We start from the raw sequence: 15,514 nt of genomic DNA, 5'->3' as shown, positions 1-15,514 counted from the left end.
GTGCTGTAGACTACAGCAGCAGGAGAAGCAGAACAGCATTCAACCACAACCTGTAACTTTTAGCCTCGAATAATTTCCTCAGTCTGCCATTCCCATCAATATGATCTATGTTTCAGTAATGACTGTGAGTGAACATGACAGGGTCAGAACCACGTGAACCTAAACCTGATGCTAACCCATTAATGCTGCCACACTTGACCAACAGATCTGATCGAAGCTCCGCAATCCTGTCACATTCTGTCATAAATGGTGATGGATGATTAAACAAATGACGGAGGAAAGGGCTCCACGAATATCCCCATCCTAAATAATTGAACAGTCCTGTACATCAGTGTGAAAGACTAGGACGTGGTATCTGCACCACTCTCAGCCAGAAGTGTGGAGTTGATGATCCACCTCACCCTCGCCATGATACCCACAGAATCACAGATGCCCGTCTTCAACCAATTCGATTTGCTGTTCGTGACATGAAGAAACAGCTGAACACAGTACGTACGAAAAAGGCAATGGTCCCTGACCCCATTCCTGCAATAGGACTGAAGATTTATGCTGCACAATAAGCCGTGTCCCTGGGGAAGCTGTTTCATTCCAGCTCCAACTCTGACATCTCCCTGGTAATGTGGAAAATTACTCAACTATGTCCAGTTCCTAAAAGGATTATAATTACAATCTGGCCAGTTACCTCCGCCTCAGACTCACCACGACAGTCAAATTGGTGGGAGTTCTTTTTGACAGAGTTATCAAACAGCACAGAAATAACCTGCTCAGTATGATTTCAGATAGGTCCCCATGTAGAGATGGTGCTGCTGTGGAAAGGTCACTGGATTACTAATCCAGACCAGGCTAATGCTCTGGCAGCTGGTGTAAGTTAAACACAATTGACAAAATATTAAGATGCAAAATCTGATGTCCGTAAATAGTGACCTTCAAGCCAATGTCGATTGTACACACCAATTTGCTTCACAAATGTACTTTCTTGAAGTGAATCCCCCGTGCTTTCCTGGTCTGGCCTAAACGTGACTGCAGACACACAGACATGTGATAAACTCTTCAATGGTCTCTGAATCCGCCAAACAAGACATTCTATTGTATCAAACTGTTCCGAGGTCTAAAGGATAAAACCAAACAGAACACCCGGCCCCAGCCTCAGTATCGGAAAAAGGGAATGAGAAACACAGTCCTGTTGACCCTGCAGAGACCTCCTTCCTAACATCTGAGAGCTTGTGACAACATTTACAGACTGCATAGAAACATCGGGAATGGAGTAGGTCATACAACACATTGAGCCTTCCCCATTCCAGTTCATGTTCAAATATGTACACAATGCACTTTTCCCACACACTGTACACATTCCTTAATGTGATTAACTGTGGGAAGCTATAAAATAGGAAGTGCAGTAGTCTATTTGGTCTGTCGAGTTTGCTACCCAATTCAATATAATGATACCTTGCCCTTTATTTCCATATCGTTCTCCTTCTCTCCCACCAATCCTTTACTGTCTCTACGTCCGTATTTATATTCCAGCTTCGAGCGCATTCCCCAGGTTCACCAGTCACTGAGTGCAGACATTTATTGTCATCTCATTGCAGAATGGTCTGTCTGTACCTAATACTGTGGACCCTTGTTTTAGACACCACAGCCAGGAGAATTATTAACCCTGCTTCCAATCCGTCTCACCCTGTCAGATCTTTATATATCTCACTGAGATCTCCACCCATTTTCCTAAACACCATGGAATACAGGCCCAGTCGCCCCAAACTCTGCTCCCACAACAAACCTGTCATCCTAGAGATCGGTCTGGTCATCCTTCACTGCTCTCCCTCAATGTCAGGTTTGTCCTTTATTATGTACTGAGACCAAATCTGCAGAATACTGCACAGTGTTTGAGATAGGGTCACACCAAAGCTCTCTACAGCTGCAGTAAGACACCCTTACTCCTGGACTCAAATCCCCCTGAAATGAAGGTCAGCACATCATTGATCTTCCTATCTGGTTCTTGCTCCTGCAATATTGCTTTCAGTGACTGGTCTGCAGGGAGATCCAGATCCTTTGCGATGTTACAGCTCCCCACTTGGTAGGTCTATGTGCACTGGGCAGCGTGTGAATGCCATTCCCAGTATTGCCTTGTGGGTTCAGACCTCACTGTGCTGCAGGGACCTCGGAGGGCCGCGCAGAAGGAACCAACAAAAAGGCCCATACGTCGCTTTTCAGATCAACATGTTTCAAACAATCCCTTTTCAAATGAAAAGCTGCCAATCTCTTGTTCCCACCAAAGGGCACACTGTCACCTCAACCCACCTTGCTCTCCATCTGCCACGTATTTGCCCATTCACTCCACTTGTCTTAGTCACCTTGAAGCTTTTTTACAACCTCCTCACCCACTCGCAATCCAACATCCTTTAGTTCTATCAGCAGGTTGGGATATATTGTATTTGATTCCTGCAACCAAATGTTTAATGGGCATTGTGAACAACTGGGACCTGAGCACCGATCTCTGTGATATCCCAGAAACCTTCCTCTGTTATTTTATTTAAATAATATTTATTTCCTGAATCTGGGTGTGACTGGCTGGGCCAGCATTTATTTCCTGTCCCTGGTTGCCCCTTGAGAAGGTGGTGGTGAGCTGCCTTGTTGAACCGCTGCAGTCCACTGTGGATTCAGTGACAGTAACACCATTGAATGCCAAGGGGCAGGTTAGATTGTATTTTAGTGGTGATGTTCACGGTCTGGCATTTGTGTGACGTGACTATTACTTGCCACTTGTCAGCCTGGATACTGTCCAAGTCTTGTTGTATTTGAACATGGATTGCTTCAGTATCTGAGGACCCACAAATGTTACAGAAGATTGTGCAATCATTGGCGACCATCCCCACTTCTGACCTTAAAATGGAGGGAAGGTCATTGATGAAGAAGCCCTGAAGATATTTGGGCCTAGGCCATTGCCCGAGGGACTCCTACAGATTTATCCTGGCGCTGAGTTGACTGACCTTTATCAACCATGACCATCTTCCTACGTGTCAGGTATGATTCTAACCAGCGGGGAGTTTGCCCCTAATGCCCATTGATTCCAGTTTTGCTAAGACCCCTTGATAACACACTTGGGCGAAGGCAGCCTTGATTTAAAGGGCTATCACTCTCACCCCACCTCTGGAATTCAGCTCTTTTGTCCATGTTTGAACCACGGTAATGAGTTCAGGAGCTGAGTGGCCCTGGTGGAGCCCAAACTGGGCGTCATTGACCAGGGTATTGCTGAGCAGGTGCTGCTTAAAAGCACTGAGACCTTCCACCACTTTACTGATGATCGAGTGTAGACTGATGGGGTGGTAATTGGCCGGATTGGATTTGGTCTGCTTTTTATATACAGGAGATACTTGGGGTAATTTTCCATGTAATCCGGGAAATGTTGTTGTAACGGTATTGGAACAGCTTGGTGAGGGCAGTGACAAGGTCTGGAGAACAACTTTTCAGTACTATTGCCAGAATGTTGTCAGGGTATGTACCCTCTGAGGTATCCAGTGTCTCCAACTGAATCTGGATATCGCGTGGAGTGAATCAAATTGGCTGATGACTGGTAACTGAATTGCTGAGGACCACTGGAGGAGGCCGAGATGGATCATCCACTCAGCACTTCTGACTGAAGTTTGTTGCGAATGCATGAACGTTATCTTTTGCACTGAACTGCTGGGCTCTTCCATCATTAAGGATGGGGATACTTGTGGAATGTCCTCCTCCGATGACTTGTTTAATTGTCTATAACTATTCTCTACTAGAAGTAGAAGGACTGCAGAGCTAAGGTCTGCACCGTTGCTTGTGGGATCACTTAGCTCTGTCTATGACTAACTGCTTATGCTGTTTGGTACGCAGGTAGTCATGGTTGGTGACTTCATCAGGCTGACACCTCATTTTCAGGTATTGCCAGTGCTGCTCCTGTCCTCCTGCACACTCCATTGAATGAAGGTTGATCCTCTGGCTTGATGTTAATTGTTGTGAGGGGGATATGCCAGGCCATGAGGTTGTGCGGGAGTACAATTCTGCTGCTATTGATGACCCACAACATATTATCGAAACCCAGACTTGGGCTGCTAGATCTGTTCAAAGTCTGTCCTATTTAGCACGGTGACAGTGCCACCTAAAATGGTGGAGGTTATTCTCAATATGCAAGTGTGACTTTATCTCCACAATGACTATGCGGTGGTCACTCTTACCCAATACTGTCATGGACAGATACTTCTGCAGCTGGCAGATTAGTAAGGCTGTGGTCAAATATGGCTTTTCCCTCTTGTGGGTTCCTTCACCACCTGCCGCAGATCGAGTCGAGAAGTTATATCCTTTCGGACCCAACCAGCTCAATCAGTAATGTTGCTGCTGAACCACTCTTTTTGTGGACATTGACGTCCCTAACCCAGAGAACATTTTGTGCCTTTGCCACCCTCAGCGCTTCCTCCAAGTGTTGGTCAGCTTGGAGGAGTAACGACTCATCAGTTGGAAGAGGCTGGTACATGGTAATCAGCAGGAGGTTTCCTTTCCCATGTGTAAACTAATGCCATGAGACTTCATGGGATACAGAGTCACTGTTGAGGACTCCCAGAACAATTCCCTTCAAACTGTATCCCAATGTGCCACCACTTCTGCTTTGTCTGTCCTGCTGGTGAGAGAGGAGATATCCGGGGAAGATGATGGGGTTTCAGGGATATAGTCATACTCACAGAATCAGACCTTAAATACAATGTCAGGCAGTTGCTTCACAAGTCTGTTTATTTCTATTCACTGTTTCCTGCCAGCTGTCCCATTCTAGAAACATGGCCATATATTCACCCCAATCCACGAAGATTTGATTTTGCAAACTAGGCTTGGAGCTTTACCAAAATCTTTCTGAAAATCCACATGTTTTACATCCATTGCTTCTCTTTCATTTGTCTCCCAGTCTGTTTCTCAAACATAATTCCCATTTCATAAATCTGTGTTCGTGTTGTCTATGACCATTATTTTCAGTCCCAATCATTTCTCCCAAACGATTTACTTACTATGTTCTATGTTCCATGTACTATTTCGTTTTTCACGCCAGACTTGGTTTTCCTGTTATTGTTAGAAAGTTCTGTGAAGACAGAACTGAAGTAGTGGATTCATAGTTTTGCCATTTCCCTGTTTCCCATTCTCCATTCTCTGGTTTCAAACTGGAAAAAACCTTCACTTTTTTTCATACTTCTCACATTGACATAATTTGACATGCTATAACAGTTCACTCTTATAAACTTTGTGAACATTATCTTCAGAAACCCATCAATTCTTGTGTTAAGCTGCTCGATCATTGACCTTCCACATCATATAATCACAGGAGCATAGTCTCTGTGCCAACGGAAATACAGCATGATCTATATTAGTCCCACTTTCCGACAAAAGGCTCATAGCCTGGAATGTTATGGCACTTCCAAGTGCGTGTCCAAGTACTTTTAACAGTTGAGAGGTTAACCTTGATAACTCCCCTCTCAGAAAGTGCTTTCCAGACCCCAACACCCTCTGGGTGAAGAAAAAGTGAGTTTTTAAATCCTCTCTGAACCTCAAACCCTTCACTTTAAAAGTGTGCTCCCTTGTTCTTGACCCTCTGTCTAAAAGGAACAGTTGCTGTCTGTCCACCCTGTCGATGCCCCTTGTTAACTTATCTTTCTGAATCACATCCCCCTCAGCCTCTCTGTCAAAAGTAAACAACCCGAGCTTATCCAGCCTCTCTCCATCGCTGATATGCTCCATCCCAGGGAACATCCTGGTGAATTTCCTTTGCAAACCCCTCCAGTACAATCACATCCTTCCTTATAATGACGCTCCCAGAACGACATACAGTATTCCATCATGGACTAAACCAAGCCCTGTATAACACTTATAATCTACTCCCTGATTAATAAACGCTCCACCCAAGGTTCAATTCTTAACTAGTCCATTACCCTGTTCAGTCACATTCAGGGATGTGTGGAGAAACACCCTCTGAGCTCCCTAGTGTGCTGCCAATCATTGTGTACACCCCATGTCTGGTTCCTCCTTCCAAAGTACATCACCTCATATTTATCAGGATCACATTCCATCTGCCATTGATCTGCCCATCTGATCATTCCACTTGTATTTTCCTGTATAATCAGAACGTCCTCCTCACTACCAACCACCCGGCTAATCTTTGTGTCAAACACAATCTTACTTATCACAACTCCCACCCCTCCACCCACTCCCACTCCAGATTCACATCTCTCCCATTTATGAATGCTACAAACAATAATGGACACAGCACTGATCCCTGTGGTACACCAGGGGACACTGGTCTCCAGTCACAAAAACAGCCTTCTCTCTCCACCCTCTGCCTCCTGACACTAAGACAATTTTCCCTGTAACTTTTCAAGTTATCCTTGATACTCTGAGATTTTACTTTATTTTTTTCAGTTTCCCATGCGGAACTTTGTCAAAGGCCTTGCATCAAAACTAAATAAGCGACCTCCTCAAATTAATTGAATCAACTCCATCAGTGTGACTTCACTCTGATAAAGTCATGATGATTATCCCTGATCAAGCCTTGCCATTCTGATTGGAGTTCAATTTTCTCCTTCTGTATTTTCTCCAGTAGTTTCCCGAACAGTGATTTAATACTCGCTCGTCTATAGTTTTCTGGTCTATCTCTACCACCCTTACTGTGAAGTGCAATCATATTAGCTGTTCTCCAGTCCTCTGGCACCTCCCCTCTTGTCAGATTCTAATTAAAAATTCCAATCAGCGTCTTTCCTCCTTTGACTCCAACATTATTCAGACCTGCAGATTGGTCCAATTTTATACCAGACAAAGCCTCAAACCGCCGCTCGTATTTTACATCAATCTCTTTCCAAGAGCTTTCCAGTCCATCTTCTCGAATTCTATACCTGCATCCTCCTTCTCCCAAGTAAAACAGCTGTGAAGTTTACATGCAACAATCTATCAATGTTCTCCGGGTTGACACACTGGTTGCACCCTTGGTTTCTCATTTACGCGAACTGATTATTCTGTTCTACTTGTCCGTGTAGAATATCATGGGATTCTCCCTCATCTCTCCTGCTTGCACTTCTCCATGTCCCTCGGTTGTTGTCTCCCCTCTATGTTTCTAAGTTTCACTAAAATCACCTCTCATCTTTTGAAACTCGAGATCACAGGCTGAGTTTCCACATCAGACAATCTTGCCATTTTAGGGATTAATCTGGAGAATACCTTTTGCAGTTCTTCTGTAGTATATTCTATTTTAGATTGGGACTCAATATTCTATCTTAGATTGGGACTTAGATTGGTATACAAAACTCCCAGTTTAGTCTCAGCAACACTCTGTGCAGCTGGCGCATGGCATCTTCTATATTTCAATTACATTCACATGAATGTAAACCTAATTTTTCGTTTCCTATTTGCTTGTGTTTAGATTACATTGCGTTACAGTGTGGAAACAGGACCTTCGGCCCAACAAGTCCACACCGACCCTCCGAAACGCAACCCACCCATACCCCTACATTTACCCCTTACCTAACCCTACGGACAAGTTAGCATGGCCAATTCACCTGACCTGCACATCTTTGAACTGTGGGAGTAAACCGGAACACCCAGAGGAAACCCACGCAGACACGGGGAGAATGTGCAAACTCCACATAGTCAGTGTCACCTGAGGCGGGAATTGAACCTGTGTCTCTGGCGCTGTGAGGTAGCAGTGCTAACCACTGTGCCACTGTGCCACCCAATTCTTCCCAATTCCTTTCACTTTAACTTTTCTTATGATGTTAGTGGGAGAGTTCTTAAAAAAGATCCTCTTGAATATCCAACTATACCTTATCCATTAGCTCCTCATTGCCTACGTCCACAAGAATCATCTTCAAACCATTCCAAAAAATGTTTGCCACTTATGGTTTTCGTTTCATCGATGCATTATCATCCTCCCCAGTTTTCCCATTACCTTCTATATATCCAGTAACACGTTCTTTATAATCCAGCCCAACAGACACCCGACCGCGGATGACAAGTTACTGATCTGTATTTCACCACTCTCCATCTTCATCCTTTCTTCAACTGTTGGATAATATTTGTAACCTTTGCCTTATCCAGATTGGCTAAATAACTTTCGGGAATGTATTGGAAAACAACGTGATAATCTGCGATGCAATCAATGTGCCTATTGCTGCTTCCTCTGAAATTCTTGTATGAAGTACATCTGATCTGTCAGATTTATAAATACTCAATCCAGCTTTCTTTTAAAACATGAACTCAACACTTTTAAGAATGATCTTAGACTTTACTTACACAAGTCCCATGGTCACTTGGTATTTCTGGGAGAATTTCTGGATATTCTGCCTTGAAGATAGACACAAAGAAACTGTTTCTTTTCCCTGTGATTTCTCTGTTGTCTTCAATAAATTATTCTGTCCGCACAACCACTGTTCCATATTTGACCTTGTTTTTATTTTTGTTTCATACACTGATGTACTTTTTTTTTGCAGTCTTTATGTTTTTCTTTTGTTTGTATGCTTTTTCGCTTTTTGATTTTCTTTTCTTGGTCATCCGTTGCTGGGTCCTATATTTCTCCGAATCCACTGGCTTACTACGGGACTTGGCACTTTTCTAAGCTACTTCCTGTGATCTACTAGATAGTTGAAGGTGAGGCTGAAAGGGTTAGGTCGGAGAGGCGGGTGGACCAGATTGATCGGAAGGAAGATGAACACATAGGAATGTTCAAAAGGGGGGAGGATGCTGAGTTGGAAGATTGGACTTGGATAAGGTGGAGTTAGGGTAAATGGGGAAACGGGTGAAACGGGTAATCCCACGGTAGAAGAGGAACCTTTATTCATCCATGCTTCGGGTGGTTAGGGTTTCGCGATGGAGGAGGCCCAGGACTCTCACGTCCTTGGCAGAGTGGAAAGGAGAGTTAAAGTGTTCAGCCACAAGGCAGTGGAGTTGGTCAATGTGGCTATCCCAGATATGTTCTCTGAAATGATCCACCTGCCTTACCAATGTAGAGAAGACCACACTGGCTTTAATGTATGTAGTAGATGAGGCGTTCTGTCTCCCTTCATCACCTTTCACTTTCAACCCCACCTTCATCTACCTATCGCATTCCTAGCTACCTCCCTCCTGCCACACCGCCTTCTCATTTATCTCTCAGTCCCCTTCATCATAAGCCTCATTCCTGATGAAGGGCTTATGCCCAGAACGTCAATTCTCCTTCTCCTAGTACGCTGCCTGACTGTGCTTTTCCAGCACCACACTCTTCGACTCTGATCTTCCAGCACCACACTCTTCGACTCTGATCTCCAGCATCTGCAGTCCCCAATTTCTCCTCACACCTTCAGGACTTGCATGATTCAGATTTATGACAGTTACTTCAAATAAAACAAAAACTACCGTGTACTCAAACAGCATAAAAGAAAACCAAAGCATTGTGGTCACTGTTCCCAAAAGGTCCTTTACAGCAAAGTTTTCAATTAGTTCTTTTGATCATTCAACATCAATTCCTAAATAACCTGATCTCAAGCTCAGTGCTCGACAAAATGTTAATTCCACCATCTAACATATGCTCATGAAATCCATTTATCCCAGCATTAGCATTCAGCTGGGTTAACACAGTTTAGATATAATGTAAACAGTACGTTATTACTACAGTAGCCACAAATGTGTATATCTCATTTCCCGTTTTATAACATGTCCAGCATATGTATTGCAGCTTTCACTTTGATATATGACTCCCATCAATGCTTCCTTCTCCTTGCTGTTTTTGCACTCCACCTTATAGATTCTGGAGAATCTGAGCGATGTGGGATTTGGGGAGATTAATGGTAGAGATCATCTCGCCACATCATTTATGATCTTCTTAAGCATCATTGTGACATTTTCTCCAGATCTCCCGTTATGCTAGTGGGGTAGAGAAGGACAATGATCGTTCATAACTGCTCTGTATTTCCCCCAGAGAGCTGAGACTGCTCTAACCAGGGTGGGAACCTTACAGCAGGCTGGTAAAGTGATGCTGCTGCTGTACAGGATCTTAGTGAGATCACATCTGGAGTAGTGTGTACAGATTTAGTCTCTTCAATGAAGAAAGGATGTTGTTATATTGGAAGCAGCTCAGAGATGGATCCCTCAGCTGATTCCTGCAATGAAGGTGCGAGCTTATAACGAAAGGATGATCAGGTTGATCCAATAGCCATTGGAGTTTACAAAAATAAAGGATGATCTTATTTCAACATAGATGACAGGAAGGAGTCAACAACTGAAGAGAATTACACAGATAGTGGGGGAATCCATTCCGTTCTCCAGCCTGTTACACAGGAACAACAGGAGGATATTCAGGCCTTCGAGCCTGTTACACCAGAATAGGACGAGGCTGTTCAGCCCCTCGAGCCTGATATATATTCGAGGCCAATCAGCCCCTCGAATCCATAACACTGGACCCAGAGTAGGCCATGCTGCACCAGTATCCTGTTACACAGCAACAGGATCAGTCCATTCAGCCTCCTCAAATCTGCAAATAGGAACTGGAAGTGGTCACACAGTGACTGGAGATTGTTACACTGGGATAACAGGAGGCTATTCAGACCCACCGAGTCTGTTGCAAGGGAAATGTGTTAGGATAAAAACTATCTGAGACTTATTTCGTGAGAAAGGAGGAGGTAATTCAGACACGTGTCTGTTGTATAGGAACAAGAGAAGACCAATCGCTCCCTTCGTCCCATCTCTGGGATACATGAGGAGACCGTTCAGTATCTCCACCGATTATGGAGAAATATGAGAAGACCCATCAGACCCTCAAAATGTTACACAATGACGGGAAGATTCCATAATCCCCCACCCCTCTAACGCATCAACAGGAGGTGGTCATTCTGACCTTGGAGATGACAACATGGGAACGCCAGAAAGACTTCATCCCATCGATTTTGTACACCATCAGGATGATGAGTCCAGTCAGCCACACATCCCGCTTATTCAGCAATTGGAGCACATCTCTTAAAACCCTTTTGCCCATCAAACAGGAATTCAAAGAAAACGTAAAGGTTTTAGAAAGGGAAGAACTTATAATAACTGAATACATTAGGGAGTAAAATGCAACAATAAAGTATTGTAATTTCAGGCAAATTATTAGAATCCATTGTTGAGGACATTTGCAAACGTAAACCACAATCCATCGGACTCAACATGGTTTTACAAAAGATAAACCATGATTGAAGTGTTTTCTTGAGTTATTTAAAGATGTGACAAACAAGGTGGATAGTGGGAATCCTGGAGATGGAATATATCTGGTCTTCGTGAAGGATTCAGATACGTCCCTTCTCCAAAGTGTGAGTGGTAAGATCACACAGCATCAGTTTAGGAGTAATTTCTTGGCTTGGATCGAGGCTTGGTTAACTAACAAAATGCAGTCAGGTTAATTAAATGTATCATTTTATATTGGAAAATGCAATATGTTGGGTGCCATAGATTTCAGTTCTCATGCCTCAACCATTTGGGATCGATATTATTACTCGGTTGACGGGATAGAAAATACTGTAGCTACATTTTCAGATGACAGTAACATAGGTGGGAAATTGCTTCGGAATGACGATGCATGATATTTAAAAAGTATATAAATAGGTTGGATGAATGGGCAAACATTTGGCAAGGAAAATTAAATTGGATAAATATGGGGTTATTCAAGTTGACCAGCCTAATAAAAAGGCAAATTATTATCTAAATGGAGAGAAAGTTCAAAGTGCTTAAGTGCACAGAGATCTGGGTGACTGCTTTCACATCACAGAAAACTTGCTTGCGGGTACTTCAAATACTGAGAAATGCAAGCATAACTTCATTGTTTATTTGTAAAAGTATAGAGTAGAAAGGTAGGGAGTGTTGCTGTAGCTATGCAAGGCATTAGTGAGGCTGTAACTGGAGTACAGTTTGGGTGTCCTGCAGAATGAGGTATTTCTATTGGAGGAAATTCAGAAGAGCTTCATTAGAATGATTCCATATTTGAAGTGTTTGTCTTATGAAGAGAAATTGAGCAGTTCAGGCCTATACTCTCGATTTTATAAGAACGATAGGAGAGCTCATTGAGGTCTGTAAGATGTGAAATATAATTGAAAGTGTAGATGTGGAGTGGATATTTTTTTCATCAGCCGCAATCTCCAACAAGAGACTAGATTTTGACGATCGAGAGATAGCAGGGATGAGGAACAGAGGCCGCGATGACATCAGCCATGATTGTATTCCATGGCGGAGCAGATTCGAGGGTTTGGATTCCTGACTGATTCTCCTCGTTCATATTCAGCTTTTCCACTGTGTTACACAGTAATGGGAGAGGACTGTGTATCAAATAGGAAGCAGGTGCTCTGGATAAATCAGTCTTAATCAGTTTGACAGAACGTCACCAGTGGAGTCACACAGTGACCAGTGCTGGGTCCTCCACTATTTACACTCTATATCAATGATCAGGAGGATTGAACAGATATAGAGATACTGAGTTTGGTCATGTTGCTGTGATAAGCAAGAGATTAAATTATCAAGAGAGGTAAAGGCAATGGATAATAATTTGGCAGGTGAAATATAACATGATACAACCTGTCATTTCATTTACAGTAATAATGGAAGGCAGTATGTTACTGAAATGGAGAGGGATTACAGGACTTAATGATACTGTGTACTGGGGGGTTCACTCAGACCCGTTCAGACATGGGAGGTTTTGCTCCGTCCCTGATCGTCTGCTCCTTCACACTCCAAGTGACCCCATTGCTCTCCGTACACATGGAATGTTTTGCAGTGTTTGGCATGCTGTTTTCAAACATGTATTAAGGGGACGGCCTTTATCCAAGATACATTCATTCCTTTCTACATGGAGACCCGAAGACGATGGGAATGCTGTCTGCTTGTGAATGAAGGAACTGTGGCTGCTGTCAGGACAGAGGTATTCACCAACATAGTGTACTGTGCATGGACACACGGTAACATTAACAGAGAGAGAGCTCCTTCACTTCCTCTACCTCTCCCCATTGACATGGGTACGCTGCAGATGCCATGTACACCATCAGGAATCCCATTATACTGGATACACCCGGCAGCTCCCTGCTGTGGGTGAAACGATGTATTTACCTCATCCACCATATATATCCTCCACTACCGAATGGTTACATTGATGGCAACATACTGGGAGATGATGGCTATTTCACCCAGTCCTGTTTGGAAAGTTCCAGAACATAGAAGCTGAATGAAACTGTGACCCGAACAGCCACTGGCAGCACCGTCCTTTCCCCTGGGGTGAAGCTGCAGGACGCGTTAAAGGAGGCGACACCGCTCTGTGACCAGCTGCTTTTTCAATAAGTGTCCCCTCACACTCTGCTCCTGGATTAAGTGTAGCTTGCGAGGCTGTTAATCGAAAACTCGGATGGGTCCAACAGATCCCTTTCCACTCATACACTAACTCTGTGTTTTCAGAGTTTCCCCACTCTGTAACCTTTACTCCATTTGTAGCTCATGTTACTGACTCAGATGCTGTAACTACAGTCCCCAGGCTCCACCCAAAGATGGGTCAGCAAATCCTCATGTCTCCATGAATGTCTCAGGCAGCTCACAGCACAACCTCCAGCAAACCACCCCCAACCCCTACACTACATTTTCAAGAAGAGTCAGTCAGAAACTCCTCATCTATAAGTGTTGTGGACCAGACCAGATCCCTGCAAAATATTTTAAGAAGGTCGCTTAGACCCAAACCTTTCCTTATTTTGAAAATAGATGTGAAGTTTGCGTTCCAGATATGTTGTGACTGGTCAAACCACTCGACTTTAATCAAAATATAGTCTATTCAAATGCTTTAGTTAAAATACAACTAAAGAAAAGAACATTTTGAAATAGCTTATATGTTTGAACACTTACACAAACAATAGATACCGTACCTTCTTGGTATACACTGCTTGGCACAAAGATATATTCAAATACAGATCCTTACATGCAGTTTTCCGATCGAAGAGATATCAACATCAACAGAGATCTCAGAGAGAAAAGCAGCTGGGGATCATGTATTGAAACTTCCAACCCTTTCCGGGATCTCCAACAGCTTCTGAATGCTGCAGCTAAAAGCAAACCGAGAAAACCTGGTCTGGGAGAGCTGGCCGCTGCCCTTCCATTGTTACCAATGTTTTAATAAAACCTAAAGGCTTTCTCAATTATTTACTTAAACTATTTTCAGACAGCAGTTCTGCACCTCTCTCTTTATAACCTCTCTTCAAAAAAAATCCCAATAGAAAATAACCTTTTTATAGTGATAGTATACTCACAACTCCACCTTTAATAAAATGATCCATCAATATACAAAAAGGGATTCATTTTAGACCTCCTAACCTTCCTCTATGAGTAGACTTGCGGGAATGGCGGGATTACCTTACACCGAAAGACTGAAGTTACTGGGCTTGTATACCCTTGAGTTTAGAAGACTGAGAGGGGATATGATTGAGACATATAAGATTATGAACGGATTGGACACTCTGGCAGCAGGAAACATGTTCCGCTGATGGGTGAGTGCCGAATCAGAGGACACAGCTTAAAAATACGGGGTAGACCATTTTGGACAGAGATGAGGAGAAACTTCTTCACCCAGACAGTGGTGGCTGTGTGGAATGCTCTGCCCCAGTGGGCAGTGGAGGCCTAGTCTCTGGATTAATTTAAGAAAGAGTTGGATAGAGCTCTCAAAGATAGTGGAATCAAGGGTTATGTAGATAAGGCAGGAAGAGGATACTGATTAGGAATGATCAGCCATGATCATATTGAATGGTGGTGCAGGCTCGAAGGGCAGAATGGCCTTCTCCTGCACCTATTGACTATTGTCTATTGACTGCCATACACATATGTTACATTGACTCTGAGCATACAAATGTTCACAACGACATTCGATTTCAGTCATTTTACTCCTGCCACAGAATGCCTCTGTTTTTCTTCACTCAAGTTTCCACAACGTGTCAAAACTTAGGTTTTCTAACCCTGTCACATGTATAATTTCATATTTAATGGCGGAAATAATAAGCTCAGTAGACACAGACTGGTATTTTTCTCCCAAAACTTCTCCAAAATCTTTATGGGGTCACGATCAGTGAAAACGATTTGTCTCAGATACGTTATTTGTAATTTAAATGCTGAAATGTTGTGACGCCAACACCAAGCTCAAGGCCACCTTCCCCATTGTGGAATAAATCTGTTGATGTTTCCACTGGACACTCCAACCACACGTTACATAATGGAGCACTTCTCATCTCTCCAATAGTCCTTCTGAATGAAGTAGCTCCTCATGTCTCAGCAGAAAAGAATTACATGCTTCTGTACCTCTTAATGCTCTAACCCCTTTACCTGCTACTCCTGGCCTATGCCAATAAACCTTACTCTCACAGGGATATGTTTTAAGAAGATCTCACACAATCTTCTCAATCTCTCACAGAAACCAAACTTTGCTTTCTGAACTCAATCATCATCATCAGCCATTTCAGCTTCTAACTTTCCCATTGTTACTCTCTGCTCTTCC

Source organism: Chiloscyllium punctatum, chromosome 6 (genome assembly GCF_047496795.1).
Source record: "Chiloscyllium punctatum isolate Juve2018m chromosome 6, sChiPun1.3, whole genome shotgun sequence".
Lineage (NCBI taxonomy): Eukaryota > Metazoa > Chordata > Chondrichthyes > Orectolobiformes > Hemiscylliidae > Chiloscyllium > Chiloscyllium punctatum.
This window is presented reverse-complemented; position numbering follows the sequence as displayed.